General features: G+C 41.2%; 1 protein-coding gene across 1 annotated transcript in view; it reads left to right on the top strand.

Annotated features, from left to right (window-relative positions):
* Window positions 1–17,483, top strand: part of MAF (MAF bZIP transcription factor) — a 489,475-nt gene that overhangs the window by 401,697 nt on the left and 70,295 nt on the right. The gene's annotated exons all lie outside the window — the stretch shown is intronic.

Here is a 17,483-nt window from a genome sequence, read left to right on the forward strand (position 1 = left end):
GTGATCCGGGGCTCCCTGAGGCCTAAGCCTAGGATATCAGCAGAGCCCTGTCCTCATTGCCCTTCCCTCCCTTCCCTTCCCCTAAAAGGAAATCTGAATTGTCTCTGCTCAGGTAGTACAAATCAATAAAAGTGGCCTCTATAGAATCCCATCCTATTTCTCCTTAAAAAAATGCAAATGGGAAAGTTCCCAATCTTGACATCCATTCCCACTTGGGGGAGGGGGCGTGGCAGTATTGCAAAGGATAGTCTTTATTATTTAGATGTGAGAAAGGCAATGCATTTCCTGTATTTCCCTTTTGCTTCACCCTTCACCCAGTCCCGAGGTTTCTCTTTGGGTCCTTGGGGTATGCATGAAATAAACCAGAGCTGGTGGTTATTTGCAGTTTGTCCAGAATAGATAAAATTCAGAGTCAGTCCAACTTGGGAGACTTTGAACCGCAAAGAGTTAGCAAAGACAGGATGAAAAGCTTCAAGAGAAGTCCCCTGATTGTGTGGCCTGCTTTTGTCAGGGATTTGGAAGCCCTCTTCCAGACCGGACTCAAATTCCATTTCCTCCTGTACTGCCTGAATGGGAAATCACCCTTTGCCTCCTCAGATCAGTCCTGGCCCTTTGGGACCTCTTCTGTTCAAGGGCCTTATTTATTAGGGTGTGGTGCAGATGAGGGAGTACTGGATGTTGAGACAGAGCTCCACCACCCTGTACTTAACTGCTGTGGAACCTTGGGCCAGTCGGAATTTGTTTCCTCATTTGTAAAATGGCTTTAACAACACTTGGACTTTTTACCTCATAAGGTCATCGGGAGAAAAAATGTTCTTGTAAATCTTAAAGAACCTTAGAATGCAGGTGATGCGAAGTATAGAATACTGAGAGTCAGAAAAAGATGTGTTCAAATCTAACTTGAGACCCATATTGAACTGTTCAACCCTGCACAGGTCATTGAACTTTTTTCAGCCTCAGTGTCTACATCTGTAAAATGGGAATAGTAATAGTGCAGTTGTGGTGAAGAACACATATAAAATACTTTGTAAGCTACAAGGCATTATATAAATGCTAGCTATTTTTATAGTGATCATCACTAACTACAGTAATGGAGCTACCATTATAATTAGTATTATTGTGTTTTATGATGACGGACCTGTGTGTCATAAGCCCCTGTGAGTCTGTAAACTCCTCAAGGGCAGGAACCAATTTATCTTTCAATGCTGAGTTCACAGAAGTCCATGTGGCTGTTGATGATGACAACTCATTCTTCAGTTGTGTCCAACTCTTCATGACTCCATTTTGGGTTTTCTTGGCGAAGATACTGGAGTCATTTGCCATTTCCTTCTCCAGCTCATTTTGCAGATAAGGAAACCTAGGCAAATGGGGGTAAATGACTTGCCCAGGGTCTCAGAGCTAGCAAGTGTCTGAGGCCAGATTTGAATTCTGGAAGATGAGTGTTCTTGACTTCAGGCTCAGCACTCTATCCACTGTTGCCACTTAGCTACTATTTATTGTTTCAATGAGGAGTAAGCCTAATGAGGAGAAGGGCCCTTGAGGCACTGGATATCAGGAATGGGAGGGCCCTTGGGGCATTTGATGTCAGGAACCAGGAGATCCCTTAGTTCATTAGGACTGGAAGGAGCCTAAGTGGACATTTTGTTCCCCCATTTTGTAGATGCATCAATCAATCAGAAAATATTTATGAAGCACCTCTGTGTTCCAGGCACTGTGCTAGACTCTGAGGACACAAGTACAAAGAATGAAACAATCTCTCCTCATGAAGAGCTTACATTCTAACGGTGAGCTTGTCATTCTTGTAGATGAAGAAACTGAGGCATGAGAGGGGAATTGGCTCGCCTAAGATCTCACACCTGAGGCTCAAGCCTAGGCCTCTTGCCTCTTGGTCATGGTACTTGGTCAAGGTATACCTTTTCCATCATGGTAGATGGGAGGTTGAACCTGAAGTCAAAAAGACAGGGATCAAATCCTACCTCTGACACTGTATAAGTGTATAAGTGTGGTCTTTGCACCTTTGCAAAATGCAGACAATGACAATACCCATAGTACCTACCTACAAGATTATCAGGACAGTCAAATGAGATCAAAGTTGGGATGCAGTTTGCAAATCTTAAGGCACCCCATAGATTCCTTGTCCAGGGTTCTTTACAGCAGGCTACTTTCCTCCAGGGCTGTTTTAGCCTTGTGCTGCTGCGGGTAATTTTTTATTGTGTTTTGTTTTTGTTTTTAATGTTTGAGACAGTTTTAGTTATTCTGTTTATCACATGCCCCCTATTTGATTCGATCCATAAGATTAAAAGGGACAGACCAGAGGACATTCAGGAAAAGCAAATCCATGAGTTTTTATTAACTAGACTAAGATATGACCAGTGTGCTCCCCGACTCATCTGATCCCTCCCCACTCACTACCAGCCCCACTCCTGCTTTATCCCTAAAGGAGCCAAGAGGTTGCCATATTCCCAGCATCTAGTCCCTTCAGAATTTCCTAAGAATGCAAGTGTGGGAGATTGTGCCCATCTACAGGTAGATTGCGATGAAATCTCAATTACTCCCTAGATCTGCCTCTGCCTTACACAATCACCAAATCTCAGCTTATTATGGAAAATCTGTGGGGAAAAATCTCTTGGTAGGGCCTCATCCAGAGAATGACCTACCCCTTGCAGGGGACTCAATACTGAAATTGTCTGATCACATTCTCTGATAAAGATAAAAACCTTTCTCGCCTCATAGCCTTCCCTCGTCCACCCCCTATATCTTCATTTTCTTTCTTCTTTTCTGAAGAATTACCCAACCAGCTGGATGATGTAGAATGACACTGGGAGCATTCTGTTCCTAAGAGCTTACTGTGCACACTAGATTTAGAGTCAGAGAGCTTGAGCTTAAATCTTAGCTCTGGTACCCATGTGGCCTTGGGTCATGTGATTTCTCTGGGCCTCAGTTTCCTCATTTGTAAAATGAGGAGATTGTGCTAGAAGACCTCTAAGGTCCTTTTCAGCTCCAAAATGTGCTTCCCGTGATCGCTGCCTGTTCGCTCTCCCTCTCCTCACCTAGAAAATCTGCACTCAGCATGGCCAAGCCACGGAAAAGAAGAATGATTATGGCAATACATGGGAAAATTAGTCTGAAGCCTATTTTCTGCTTGGACTTTAGATGACTTTCTAGCCTTCTGGAACCTGAAGAGGCAGGATGGAATAGTTGAGAGGGCACTAAAAGGTCAGGAAGATCTATTTTCAAATTTGTCTTAGACATTCACTAGCTATGTCACTTAGACAAGTCACTGACCCCTCTGTGCCTCCATTTCCTCATCTGAAAAATAAGAAGAATGAGACCCCTGGCCTCTGTAGTCTCTTCTAACCTAGTTCTGTGATCCTATGACTTTGTGATATGAATTGGTGTATTATGAACATTATAATTTATAATAATTGATATTAATAGCTACTAGGCTATTTTCAACTCCGTTCAGGTGAAAATTGTTATTGATGATGAAGATTAAGTCATGGTTTATAAGTTTTGTAGGTACTTCACAGTTAAGAGGGAGAACTCGATTTCTATAGGACAGAATTTGGATCTACATTATTCTCGATGAATTGAAGCCATAAACAAAATCTAAGTAGATAAAACATATTAATGTAATTTTAAATAAATAGGGATTAGACTTGGTTTGCTTCATCCTAGTAGGCAGAACTAAGAGCAGTGAGTGGACGATGCAGAGGGGAAACTTATGGATCAATAGAAGGGAAATGCTTCCCAACTATTAAAGCTATCCAAAAGCGGGGTGATATTCTCTTAGCATGTGGTGAATTACCCATTATTGGAAACTATGCAGACCCTAAAACAGAGGTCTTTAACTTTTTTTGCGTATGAACCCTTTCACAATCTGGTAAAGCCTATAGATCCCTTCTCAGAATAATGTTTTTAGTGAATAATTGAAAATACAAGGAAAATTAATAATATGGAAAGGCTCCCTATTCCTCTCCTAAAAAAAAAAAAAGTTCACAGAGCTCAGGTTAAGAACCTCTGCCCTACAAACCAAAGGAATGGCCAGTCATTGGTGATGACTGAGAGGATTCTCTTCAGGTTTAAGTTGGGTTAGAGGATCCCTGGGGTTCCTTACAACTCTGAGATTCTTTGATTCTGTGAACTGCAAAGTCCTGAGCTTGGCTAAAAGGCTAAGTGCCTACAGAGATGATGGGAGAGATTTGTCTACTAACTGGTCAGGTGGAAAAGACCTGAAGATTTCAGTAGATTGAAAGTTTAAGAGGAGTCAGCATCATGATATACCAGTCCATAGAAATTTAGTCTCCACACTAAAAAAGGCCTCCATGCCCTTGTGCCCTGGTCAGAAGATATCTGGGCATGTCGGGTTCAGTTAAGGGAACTTCACTTTAGCAAGACTATTGATAAACCAGAAAGTGTCCCAAATGGGGCAACCAAGATGGAAATCAGGCCTTAAGAAGAATGTGAAAATGTTTCATCTTCATATAGAGGTGGCTAGGGAAGGACATGATTGACATCATCTTGTATCTAAAAGGCTAAGAAAAAAACTAAAAACTTTTTTAGGAGAATAAAGACTACTATAAGGAGGCAGGTTTTGGCTTAGTGTGATAAAGAGCTTTATATGAACTTTCGGTCTGAAAATAGAAGGAAAGATGAGCTCCCGTTACATAGGAAAATAATTAACTGTATAATTCCCTTAATTATTAACATTTACTTTGACCTCTCTTCTAGTAGGTGTTTGAGCAAAGACTGGATGATCTGTTTGCTGGGGATATTGAGATGGAGACTCAAGCAAGCTAGGAGTCAGACTAGTTCAATCAGTCAGTAAAATCAATCAATCAACAAGCATTTATTAAGCACCTACTAGGGGTAAGTTAGAGCCACAAAAATGAAATAGTCTTTGTTCTTAAGGCACTTACATTCCATTTAATAATCTCTAACAACTCTTCTGATTTAAAATTCTCCAATTCTCCATGAAAGATAGGTCCTAACTATGGGGGTCATTGGACCAATCAGAGCTAGTCCTTTCTACTTTTACAATGAATGGGATCCAAATATCTACTCTACTTCTGGTGGACACATTCTAAGGATGAATATACTGGTGTTCTTAGATCTGTCTACCTTTTTCTTGAACTAGAATAATGCCCAATGAGGCAAAGCATAGTCTATCTGTGCTTTCTCATCCTGTATGGCTCTTGTCCATTCACTACTATAAATCCTCCACAGATGTGTCCACCCAACATGCTGGGGCCCTTCCCATAGATTTCTTCATATTCTGTGACTACCAGGCTCTCTGTCTGTCATCCCACACTCAGAGAACACACAAATGCATAGAGTGTTGTGGTTTTATCAACATGGGAGCTCCAGTCTCACTACCAAACACCAATAACTTCCATGGCCTAAAATGACACAGGAGAAAAGTCCTATGGGATTGGCTGAAACTGACTGATTTTCCCAGAATCACATAGCTACTAAGTGCCATCAGCAGAATTGGGACCCAGGTCTTTCTGACCCCAATCCCAGAATGGCTCCATCCTGCCTTTATTGCTCAAATAACACCCCAAAGAAAACCCTGCTTAAATGCATCCCATGGAGCCCTTTAAGGTACCATGTTGTGTATGGATATCTATGAAGTTTCTAGGGAGTTTCACAGAAGGGTCATTTTGAAACCTGAGAGTCATGATTGTAACATAGAATATTTTATCTTGATGTTTTGGGAGGTACCAAGCTGAGTACTTGGGTCTTATAAACTCATAGACTAAAAGGAATTTAGCTTTAGGTAGCAACCCAAACTGGCCCTGCTCCAGACAAAAAACAGGAAAGCACATCTCAAGCCCGAGCCCAAGTCCAGGCAGGAATTTTGCCTCTAATGGCTATCAGAAGGACAAGATGACTAAGACCGATAGCTGACTCTGAAGCTAGAGGACATGAGTTTGAATTTTCTTCAGCTGCTTATGTCCTGAGAGACCTTGGTCAAATTATTTAAACTCCTAGGCCATTTAAATGTCTAGGTATAATGACCAGTTAGACTAGCAGATCTCTTTTTTACTATTTTATTCTAGACTTAAGAAATACAACAAGCATTTCCATAACATAGTAGAATAGAAAAAAAAGATGATTGGATACCCAAATTAACTACCAAGGATCCATGAAGGAAGATACTATCTGCATCTAGAGAAAGAACTGATAAACAGAAGTATGTAGAGATTGGGTTTCCATGGTATTTTTATATATGTGTGTGTATACACACACAATACACACATATATGCATGTGCATACATGTACACACATATACATACATGAACATATATGTGCACACATGCATGTGTGTTATGTGTGCACATATAAATATTTGTTTCCAATGGTAGCCATGTCTAGGGTGGGGGTGGGGAGTGGGGGAGAGTAAAATAAAGGAAAAAAAAGAAAGTTGCATTTCTACTAAATAGACTTCTAAGATTCCTTCCAACTGCAAAGTTCTTTAAATCTTCAATAGAGATTCTTAATCTCTCGGATGTCATGGACCACTTTAGCAGTCTGGGGAAGGTTATAGACCCCTTCTTGGAATAATTCATGAAATAAAATGTATTGGATTACAGAAGAAACCAGTTCTGGGGAAACACAATTTTCTTTCAAACCAATTCCCAGACCCCAGTTTAAAAGCCCTTGCAGGGGTACAGCAGGTAAGGGATACCTAGAATGGTGTAGAATTTGGACATTGCCAAATCTAATACAGGCATGGGCTTTCTCCCAGGTTTGTGCTGTGGAGCAAGGTAGGGTTCTCTGGTGTGATGTGCAGAAGGGATCTGCTAGGCTAGGATGGAAGGACCAGGCAGCAATGTGGTTCTCACTGGCAATTTTAGGAGGGTAAATTTCATTGTGGAGAAACAGAGAGAGAGAGAGAGACAGAGACAGAGAGAGACAGAGAGAGACAGAGAGAGACAGACAGAGAGATAATACAATGCATATTCCTCTGTTTGGCATTTATAGCCCTTCACAATATTTCACACCTGTCCCCTTCCTACAGCCTATGTTCCAAGTGAAATTATATGACCCTCCAGATGCTGTCTTCTTCAGTCTTACCCAGGTGGTCCCCATGCCTGGACCACCCTTGTTCCTCATCTTTGACCTCCAGAATCTCTGGCTCCCATCACACTTCCATTTAAGTTTCTCCTCCTTTGAAGCCTTTGCTGAATATCCCCAATGTTAATCCCTTCTCCCAAAGGTCTTTGTATTTATTCCCAGGACTTTTATTTTGACATACATGTCAATAAATTGTTTCTCTTTTGAAAGAATAGAAGCCCTCTGAGGATGGGGCCTTTTGGAGATTTAGGATTTTTTTTATTTTGTTTTTCTTTTTGTCTCTGTATTCCCAGGCTAACAAATCTAGGGTAGCTCTTGGCCTGGAGTCAGAAGAGTTCAAATCCAGTCTGAGACACTTACTAGCTGTGTGACCTTGGGCAAGTCACTTACCCTTGTTTACCTCAGTTCTTTATCTGTAAAATGAACTAGAGAAGGAAATGGCAAACCACGCCAATATTTTTGCCAAGAAAACCCCCAAATGGGGTCGCAAACAGTCAGACAGCACTAATATAACTCAGTAATAACAAGCACATGATAGGCTACTTAAAAATCATCAGGGCATCTAGACGGCTCAGTGGATAAAGCACTAGGTCTGGAGTCAGGAAGCCCTGAGTTCAAATCCAGCTTAAGACATTTATTAGCTGTGTAATTCTGGCCAAGTCACTTAACTTGTGTTTGCCTTATTCCACTGGAGAAGGAAATGGTAAACTACTCCCATACCTTTGCCAACAAAATCCCATGGTCCACAGGGTTACAAAGAGTCAGACATGACTGAACAACTAACAAAAATAAAGACCATTGACTCACATTGCACTGGAACATGAAGCTTAGCTGAGCGTGTTTCTTTTCCCCTGTGTAGCTGAGTCAGTGGATCTCTGCCATCGTGTAGGCCCCTGAGCAAACATCTGTTGAAGCAGGGGGTTGAAGGGAGAGATAAAAGCACCCCTGCTCAGACCCAAAAGGCTTTCAAGAGGAAAAGATTTGAGCTGGGGAATGACAGAAATGGTACACCGAGTCCTCAGAGAAACATCCTACTGGTTTATGGGAAAGCATTGACCAAGGTTGAAAGTATTGCTTGATGAGATAAGGGGCAGCTTCCGTGGGCACCTTCAGTCATCTACTTTGAGTTCCCCAGGAGATAGCAGTCTTACAACCTACAGGGTCTTTTTCTTGGGAATACAAAAGGTGGTAGCAGCCAATATTTCATTTCCTGTGATCTCTGAACTAAGATTAAGATAGAGGATCACCACGAGAGCATGGAAAGGACTAGGGTGTGAATCCCAGCTCTGCCACTAACATGCTGTGATGGTGGCAAATCATTTCATTTTCCTCACACCTCAGCTTCCTCAACCATAAATACAACAGGAATAATAAGAGATGATAGTGTGAAACTACTAAACAAAGGTAAAAAGACTCTTCTGTTAACTTGTGAAAATGCAAATGGACGTTTTTCAAAGATAGGATAGGATACTATCAAGTCATGTCAACACAGCTCCCCAAAAACTCACCGGAAATATTGCAGCTGAAAAAAAATCAGTTCATTAATTACCTCTTCATGATATCAGAAAACTAGTGTGTTTGAATCTTCCACTGAGTCGGTTAACTTTTAAGAAACTGGATTTATGGAAGCAACCAGTTTCTGTCTAATGACTCATTTCTATAGCCCTTGGAGGTCTTTATGATGTGCTTGGTCAGTATTTTCACACCCATTTTACAGATCAGAAAGCTGACCCAAGGTCACTTAGTAAAATAATAGAGCCAAGGACTTGAACTCAGGTCTCCGGATTCCAAATTCTTTCACCCACACCATGCTGCTTCTGTGGTTTTCAACTCCCTTATCAATGGGTGAATTGACATGTCATCTGTCTTAAATTGATGCTACCAGAGAACTAGGTAAGCTGGGAGGCCTACTTACTGTTCTTCAGATCTGACCCTCCATCCCTCATCCCTACACTTTTGGATTGCTTTGTTCCCAGGCCTGGAATGCTCAGGCCCCCTCACCTCCACCTGAGATGTCATTCTGCTTCCTTCAAGACTCCATTCTAGTCTTTTCTTCTGAGAGAGGTCTTTCCTGAGCTCCATGCCCCATCTCCCAGCTAATGCCTTCCCTCTAAGATTAACCTCTATCCACTCCATGTATATCTTGTATACATCTCATAACTTACATGTTGCCCTCCCCCATAAGAATACAAGTCTCTTATGGGCAAGTATTGCTTGTACTTTCCTTTGTGTGTGTATGATATTGTTGCATGTGAATACATGCATATGTTATTATGTGTGTCTAATATGTATGTTATATGTACATATAATACCACATGCATGCATATGTATATAGTATGTGTGACATATGTGCGTGCATGTATAAATTATGTTGTTCGGTCATTTCGGTTGTATCTGACTCTTCATGACCCCATTTGAGGTTTTCTTGGCAAAGATACTAGATTAGTTTGCCATTTCTTCTCCAGCTCAATTTACAAGTGAGGAAACCTAGGCAAAGAGGGTTAAATGACTTGCCTAGGATCACACAGCTAGTAAGTGTCCAAAGCTAGATTTGAACTCAGATCTTCCTGATTCCAGACCTGGTGCTCTATCCACTGTGCCACCTAGCTGCCCCGCACATATATTATATTTTTATATATCTATGGATAGAGAGATCAAAGATTTATATCATGTTTTACAGCTGGCATAGTGCTTTACAAATATTATCTACTCAATCTTCAACAATAACCAAAAAAAGTAGGTACTATTATTACCCCCATTATACAAATGAGGAAACTTTGGCAGACAGAGGTTAAGTGACCTGCCCAGGGTCTCATAGTTGGTAAGTGTTTGAGGCTGGATTTGAACTCATCTTCCTAACTCCAGTGCATCACACAATACACAGTGTGTGTGGGGGGGGGGGGGGGTGTGCATGCACATGCGTGTTTAATAAATTCCTACTGAATTCCTGACTTACTAAATCAGAATCAGAAGATTTGTGTTCAGGTCTCAACTCTGACATCTGACTTTGTAATTATGGGGCCAGTAAATTCACTTTTTTGAGTCTCCATTTCCTTCTTACTTCTTTCTTATGCACTGTTTCCAGCCAAAGAGTAACATCTGACAAAAGAGGGAAAGGAAGGATTCTAATGTGTTTGCTCTAATCTCTCCTGATAGGAGTACAGAGGAGGTATTTGCAGAATTATTGCAATGTCTTTAGCAGACATGAAGGTCATTTAGAGCTCTACCAAAACCCCTAAGTTCCCTTTCCTGCCCATCATTTTGCAAGAGCTTGTTGTGCCTCCTTGGGAGCCCATGTCCCAGTTCCTAATGGCTATAAGCAGGTTGTACTGCGGAAGTGTGTATTCCCAAGGAAGTTAGAATTTCTCCAGACAAAGATCTAGCATTTGTCTCTGGAAAAGCTAAAAACTGGTCGGATTTTCCTGATGGGTTGAAGTAGTAATGGAAATTATCTATAGACTTTCTTAGTGAAAGCATGGCTGAGAGCATTCTTTCTAAGTCTTCCCGTGTAATCTCCCATGACAGGCAAACTCAAGGTGAAGGTCTCTCACACACAACTCATTCTTGTCTGATCTTGCTATAGGTACCATTAAAGTAGCCCCAAGGAATTAGATGGACCCAATGGTTCTGACAAACTTGATTCTGCCCAGTAAACACAGCCTTGAGAGCTTAAGGCCCAGACCTTTGTCTCTGAGATTCAAGGTTCATGGAGTGAAGAACCATCACCTACCACCATCAAACAAGGAGTCTATGGCCAAACACCTAGGATCAGGCCACAAGTGTGGACTTGCATCTAGTACAGCCAGAAACATCTCATGGAATTGCAGCCTCTTGCATTAATAGACCATGACTCCTTCCCTCTAAACCCCAGGACCCTGGTTGCCCTGCGGCTCTCCCCTGTGCAGAAGCAGCTGGGTTTGGAGCATGGCAGGTGTCTAACAGCTCACTGCAAAGCTGCCTCACAGGAAGTGAAAGAAAGCACCGTAGCCAATTGAAACTGCAGGAGAGCACAGGCCTTAATGCCTAATTAACAGCCCTTAGTAATTTCACAGATTTGGGCTGCCATTGGAAAAAAATGAAAAGCAGGCATATACAGAGAGTAATGAAGCAGTTCTTGGAGGGTGACTTTCTCCCACCCCCACCCCACCCCCTTATTCAACAACCTGCTGAAATAACATGGAAGGAACTGGTTACTCCTGGCATCATGCTCACTGTTTTGGAAAGTTTTCATTGGAGGGCAATCCTGGAGAAATCTGAGTATGCATATATGTACAGTATGTATATATGAATATGTATATATGTGTGCAAATATGTACATATATAATATATACAGAGAGAGATGCACACGCATGGGAGTGTTAGTGCATAAGTACATGGGTGTGATTTTGACTGTGGTATATATTTATGAATATGTGTATATATTATACATGGGTGTGATATGTGTACGTATAAGCAACAGCATGGCACAATATAGAGCATCAAATCTGGAATTACAGGAGGTTTTGAATTCAGTTTCTGATGTCGTTTTCATTATTTTTAACCTAAGTGAAGAGTAAGCAAATGAGTTCACTAGAAACTTTAATAATTTCACAAAACTGGTCTGTTGTTAAAAAAAATTATAAAAGCAAATTTACATGGAAGGCAATAAAACCCCAGTTTCCCCATCTGTAAAATGAGGCAATTGAGGGGGATTGTGTGTTCTTGATCCCACAAAAACCTCTGTATGTGTACTTTATGTGAATGTGTGTATGAATGTACTATCTGTATGTATGTGTATTTGTGTGCTTGTGTGTGTGTGTCTAGACCAAACAGTGTGCTGTAAAAGAAGGAGCACTGAATTTAGGAGTCAGGAAACCTGGCACTTCCTATCTGTATATCTCCGAGTCAGGAACTTCCTCTCTTTCTGTACCTAATTTCCTCAAAAGGATAAGATTGACTTACCTTGCAGCTCTGGAAAAGCTATGGTTCTTATTGATAGCCATCATCTTCAGATTTAAGGTTTACAAGGCACCTTGCCCATGTTTATCTCATTTGATACTCATAACAACTACACAAGGTAGGTTCTCTTATTCCCATTTTACAGATGAAAAAACTGAGGCTAAGAACCATTTTAGGATCATGAGGTTAATAAGTGTCTGAGGAGGGATTTGAAATCAGGTGTTCCCGACCACAAGTCCAACCCTCTATCTGCTGCCTCTTTATTAGCCATGATTGTGTATGTGTGTGGCATGTACCACAGGATTGGATGGTACTGTGAAAGAAGTGTTGGTCAGGAGAACTGGGCTCAAATCTCTTCCTCTCAATGCCCATGTAGCTTTTGGCAAGTCCTTTAACTTTGCTAGGCCTGTTTCCTAATCTGTAAATAAAGGGGTTAGATTAGGTGACTCCAATGCCTTTTCCTACTTCAGTTCTGTGATCTGATGATTTCTCTGAGGCATCTTTAGCCATTTTAATATCACCCTGTGAGAATGCTAGTTACAATTTTTACAGACCATTTTACAGACAAGGAAACTGAGGCTCCAACAGGTCAAGAAAGCAGGGCCAGGCTCGGCTTGTCTCAAACTCCTAGGGGTGCTTCTTTAAAAACTGCCAGTGAGGACAATCAGACACATGACAACATGTGAAGCCAAGGCAGCCATTAAAATGCCGTTAAGAAATGTAAATGGGTCAGGAAACATTAAGGAATTTAAATGGGCACGGAATAGGTGTGTATGGGTTTCTGGGCCACTATTCAAGCCAAATAGTAAATAACTATTTTCGGCTCTGGGGTAGGTTGATATATTTGCATTTGCATGTGATCCAGTGAACAGCTATTTATACCTTGTCGTTAAATACCTGCAGCCTGAGAGAAGAGACACCGTCTTCAGTGAAAACCCAGGAAGGCAGGCACTGGGGTGCTGGCCAGAGAGGATTTTTTCTTTTCTTTCTACCTAGATCTACTGTCATGGACAGAGAGAGAGAGAGAGAGAGAGAGAGAGAGAGAGAGAGAGAGAGAGAGAGAGAGAGGCAGAGAGAGAGAGAGAGAGAGAGGCAGAGAGAGAGAGAGAATGTGTTGGGGGTGGTGAGGAGAGGGAATGGTGGAGATGTGAGCTCTCGCTTTTGAGACCTTGTTGTGCCAAGTTTTACCCTGAAGCAAAATTTTCCATCCCTGAAAAAACTGAAGTTTGAATGGAAAGTTTAACAGCACAAAGTCACATACCAGCCTTTCTAGTACTAAGGCCTATGAGATACCCCCTTTCTTTGGTCACCCCATCCTCAACCCCTTAATCTTTCTGGGTCAGCTGCTTGTTTCGAGAAATAACACGTGATGAGCCCTGTGCAAGGCTTTAACAGTATATTTGTTTCTGCCTCAATACATCTCTGCTATGTTTAATGGACCCTTAGTGTACCAGACACAAGGCTTAGTAGAGAGTATCTCTCACCTAGCAGAGAATCCTTTGAGATCAGCATAGTACAGGGAGTTGCAAAATCAGTATGTTACCAGACTTGGGTTTGGCCTCTTGAGAGACCTTTGGGCTCTGACTATGATTTGCCACGTGACATCCCATGGGTCACTTAACCTCTGTTTTTATGTCTATAAAATGGGCATCTTAATTCTTGCAATCACTAGCACTCCCACTTTACCCCCTTGAGGTGGCAATGAGGAATGTGCTCCTGTGAACTTTCAGGCACAGTAGAAATGGCTCTGATCCCATTAGATGAATCTTAGATGTTAAATAAGGCCTGCTATGGCTAACAAGACTTTGCCTACTTGACATAAACCCATTAAAGGTACCTTGGACAACCGAATTTGATACTTCCCTTTATACAGATCTTCATATAGAATGAAAGAGTGTACTTTACTCTCTTGCAAAATGTATATTTAGAAAGAGAGAAGGCAGCTTCTTTTGCATGACCCTCTCTTGCATAACAAGTCATTGGAGTGGGTGTTTTTTTTCCCCTTTCAAGAATCCAAAGGATTATAGGAGAGAGGAAAAAAAATGTCACACAGAGCTGGCTGCTTAGTCAACATTTATATTATTTGTCATTGCTGTGTTTTTGAACGAATACAGTTTTTTATATTCATATTGACATTGCTAGGAATATCTTAGAACAGGCCTGTACAACATACAGCCCATGGGCCACATGCAGCCTGTCAAAGGTTTTTGGGCAGCCCTTGAAAAATGTTGTTCTCTCCTGTTTGTCACAAGCCCCATGGCAACCAACCATCGTTCCTCTCTCAGGAACCTGATTTTATCAACAAACAATGACAGTAATAATAATAGCGCTTATTCCTATAACACATTCCAGTTTACAAAGCACTTTTTTCATAACAACCTTGTCAGGCAGATAGTATCAATATCATTATTACCATTTTCTAGATGGAGAAACTGAGTCTCTGATAAGCCCAGGGCAGTTGGTGGAGGTTCACTTTTGACTTTTTTCATCTATCCATTCCCACACTTCAAAACTTCGGGTTTGGGTATTTCACCAGTGTGAGTACTTCCTCCTTCATTACAGATATCCAAATACCTTATCATCACATTCTTGAATTAGACAGAGCTCCTCTCATTCTTCCTACATACAAGTATCTTTCTATCCTTATTGCAAATGTTCCATAGAACATAGAACTGTTGATTTGGGATAGGAAGGAACCTTGGAAGTCATTCAGCCCAACCCTTTTCATTGTACAAAGGTCTTAATGAGGTATGAATAGCTTGTTTGGATGAGAAAACTGGCCCAGAGAGGTTAGTGCTCAAGGTCTCATGGGTTATAAATGACTGAAGTGAGATTTGAACAGGGGATACTCTGACTTCCCCCAATCCAGGAGTCCATTCTATGGCTTCACACTGTTGATACAAACCAGTTCTTACACAAAGTCTCCCCCAGCCTTCAAATACCTCAAGGATGCTCTGTGGTACCCGGGAGCAGTGTCTTGACCTATGCACCCCACTTGATCTGATGAGCAGCCAAGCAAGTGTTAGCAAACACACTGGTTATGAATTCAACTCCAAAAAACATCTGCAGTGATAGTTTGAAAGGTGGTCCAAATCAAATCAAGTAAAATTTAATAGGGTTGTATGTAAAGTCATAGACTTGGGTTAAAAAAATTAAGTTTGAAAGTACTAAATGGGAGAAATTTGCAGGATAGCTCTTGTGGAAAAGACTTGGGCGCTGAAGTGGGTTGCAAGATTCATGTGGGTTAGAAGAATCACTAGGATGATACAGACAAAAAAAAATGAATTCATTTAGGTTATGCTACTGGCTGGACAAGATGTTCCAAAAGTCATAGGGGAATATTTCTGGAACACTCTTTATATTATTCTAAATGAGGGAGGTGGCAGACCCAGTGTTCTGGTCAGAGTATGGCAGACATATTTGTTCTCACTGCCTTATTTTAGGAAGGCAATTGACCATGTATATGTCCAGATGTGTTCTGTAGATAGTGAGGTACCCTCTGTGACACTGTGGTTCCGTGCGGTCCTGTTTTAGTGGAGTTCAAATAGTATCCTTGCAGTTCTTTAATGAATTACATCAATTCCCAACAGAACGCATGGCAGCTAGGAGGCACAGTAGAGTCCTGGGTCTAGAGTCAAAAAGAACTGAATTCAAATCAATTCTCAGGCACTTACTCTCTGTAGGACTTTGAGCAAGTTACTTAACCGCTGTTTGCCTCCGTTTTTTCAGCTGTATTTCTGGGGACAAGAATAACACCTGTCTCTAAAGGTGTTGTGAAGATTAAATCACTTAACAGTTGTAAAGTGCTTAATATAGTGCCTGACTCTAAGAATAATAATTTTTATTAATAAATACCTGTTTTCTCCCTTCACATTCACTACCCATTCATCAAATCTTGTGCTCAAGTCTTGTGTCTTTCTATCAATACTTTGTAAGAGTCCACCCAAGATGCTGGGGTCTTTTTCTAGATCTCTTGATATTACACGAAAACCTGGCATATGTGCCTAAGATAAATGCTTTATTTATCTATCTATCTATCTCTGTCATCTGTCTATCTGTCTCTGTCTGTCCACTTATCTATCTATCCTTCCAACCATCTATCCATCCATCTATCATCTATATCTATCCAGTTATCATTTATCTGCCCATCTATTCTTCTGTCATCCATCTATCTCTCCATCTCTCCATCTATCTATCTATCTACCTATCTAATACATCTCTCTCTCTATCAATAGAGCCAGCTTTGTTCTTATTACATGATTGGTATTTCTTCTTTTCTAGTCATATACATCTGTCTCTTTAATAATATCCTTTTCTCTAATTCTGCCCTTCTGGTAAATAAGGTCCACAATAAGCCTGTCCATGGTCCTTTGAGGGAAGCACAGCTATAATTTTTCAGAGAGGCATTATTCCATGACTTGCAGCTATATAGTCCCAGAAAATTATAATCTCCCTGAGGGCAGGGACTATGTCTATATTTTGTCTCTATTTCCCAGAGTCAACCTTGGTGCCTTTTGCATAGTAGGCAATTAACGTGAATTGAATTGAATCAAATCACTGAAAAAACAGTTAATGGTGTTAACAAAGGGTATGGCTTTGTTTCAGGGTGAGACTTGGGCATCATTAAAAGCATTTGCACGATTTCTCAAAGGCAATCCAGGTAGCTCTATGACCACCTGCACTGTCGGTCCAAGACAGAAGTACTGATGGACAGATAACTAGAATACACAATAATATCGGGCACCTGTCATGCTTCCTTCTTTTCCTGTCTTTTCACCTCAGGCAATCTCTTTCTCACAGGTCTACACACATTCCGTCCAACCCCTTTCTCTTTCCCCTTACAATTCTTCCCCAATTACTTCAGGAAAATCTTCTGTTTCTCTCCTTCCCATCCATTCTCTCTCCTCCCATTGCCTCCCCACCTCTCTGGGCTTTCTCTGTCCCACTCTTTACCTACAAACCCACTGGACATGAAGACAAGAGACCTGGGTGCAAGCCTCAGTGCACCACTTACCAGCTTTATGATGCTGGTCAAGTCAGTCCCTTTCCTTCCCTCTATCCCTCTATCCATCTCTCTTCCTCTTCCCTATCTCCCCTTTTCTCTTCCTCCCCCCCTTTCTTGTTCCCTCCCTATTTCCTTTCCAGCTCTGACATTGTTGGTGGTATGGTAAAAAGAACACTAGGTCTAAAGTCAAAAGACCAGGCTTTGCCATTAACTGTCACTATGTGACCTTGGACAAGTCTCTTCCCATCTGTATGTCTCAGTTTCCCCATATGTAAAATGAAGGGGTTGTATAAAGATGATCTTTTAAGACTCTTCCAGTTCTAAATTCAATAATCTTTTTTTTAATTTGACAATTTCCCATTGCAAATGGACAAGAACATTCTGGATTAAGTAGGTCTTTGTGGACTGGCCAGGGAACTGACCACCATGTATGACATTGCTTCTGTGGGAAAGCCAGGTT

Source organism: Notamacropus eugenii, chromosome 1 (genome assembly GCF_028372415.1).
Source record: "Notamacropus eugenii isolate mMacEug1 chromosome 1, mMacEug1.pri_v2, whole genome shotgun sequence".
In the NCBI taxonomy this organism is placed as follows: domain Eukaryota; kingdom Metazoa; phylum Chordata; class Mammalia; order Diprotodontia; family Macropodidae; genus Notamacropus; species Notamacropus eugenii.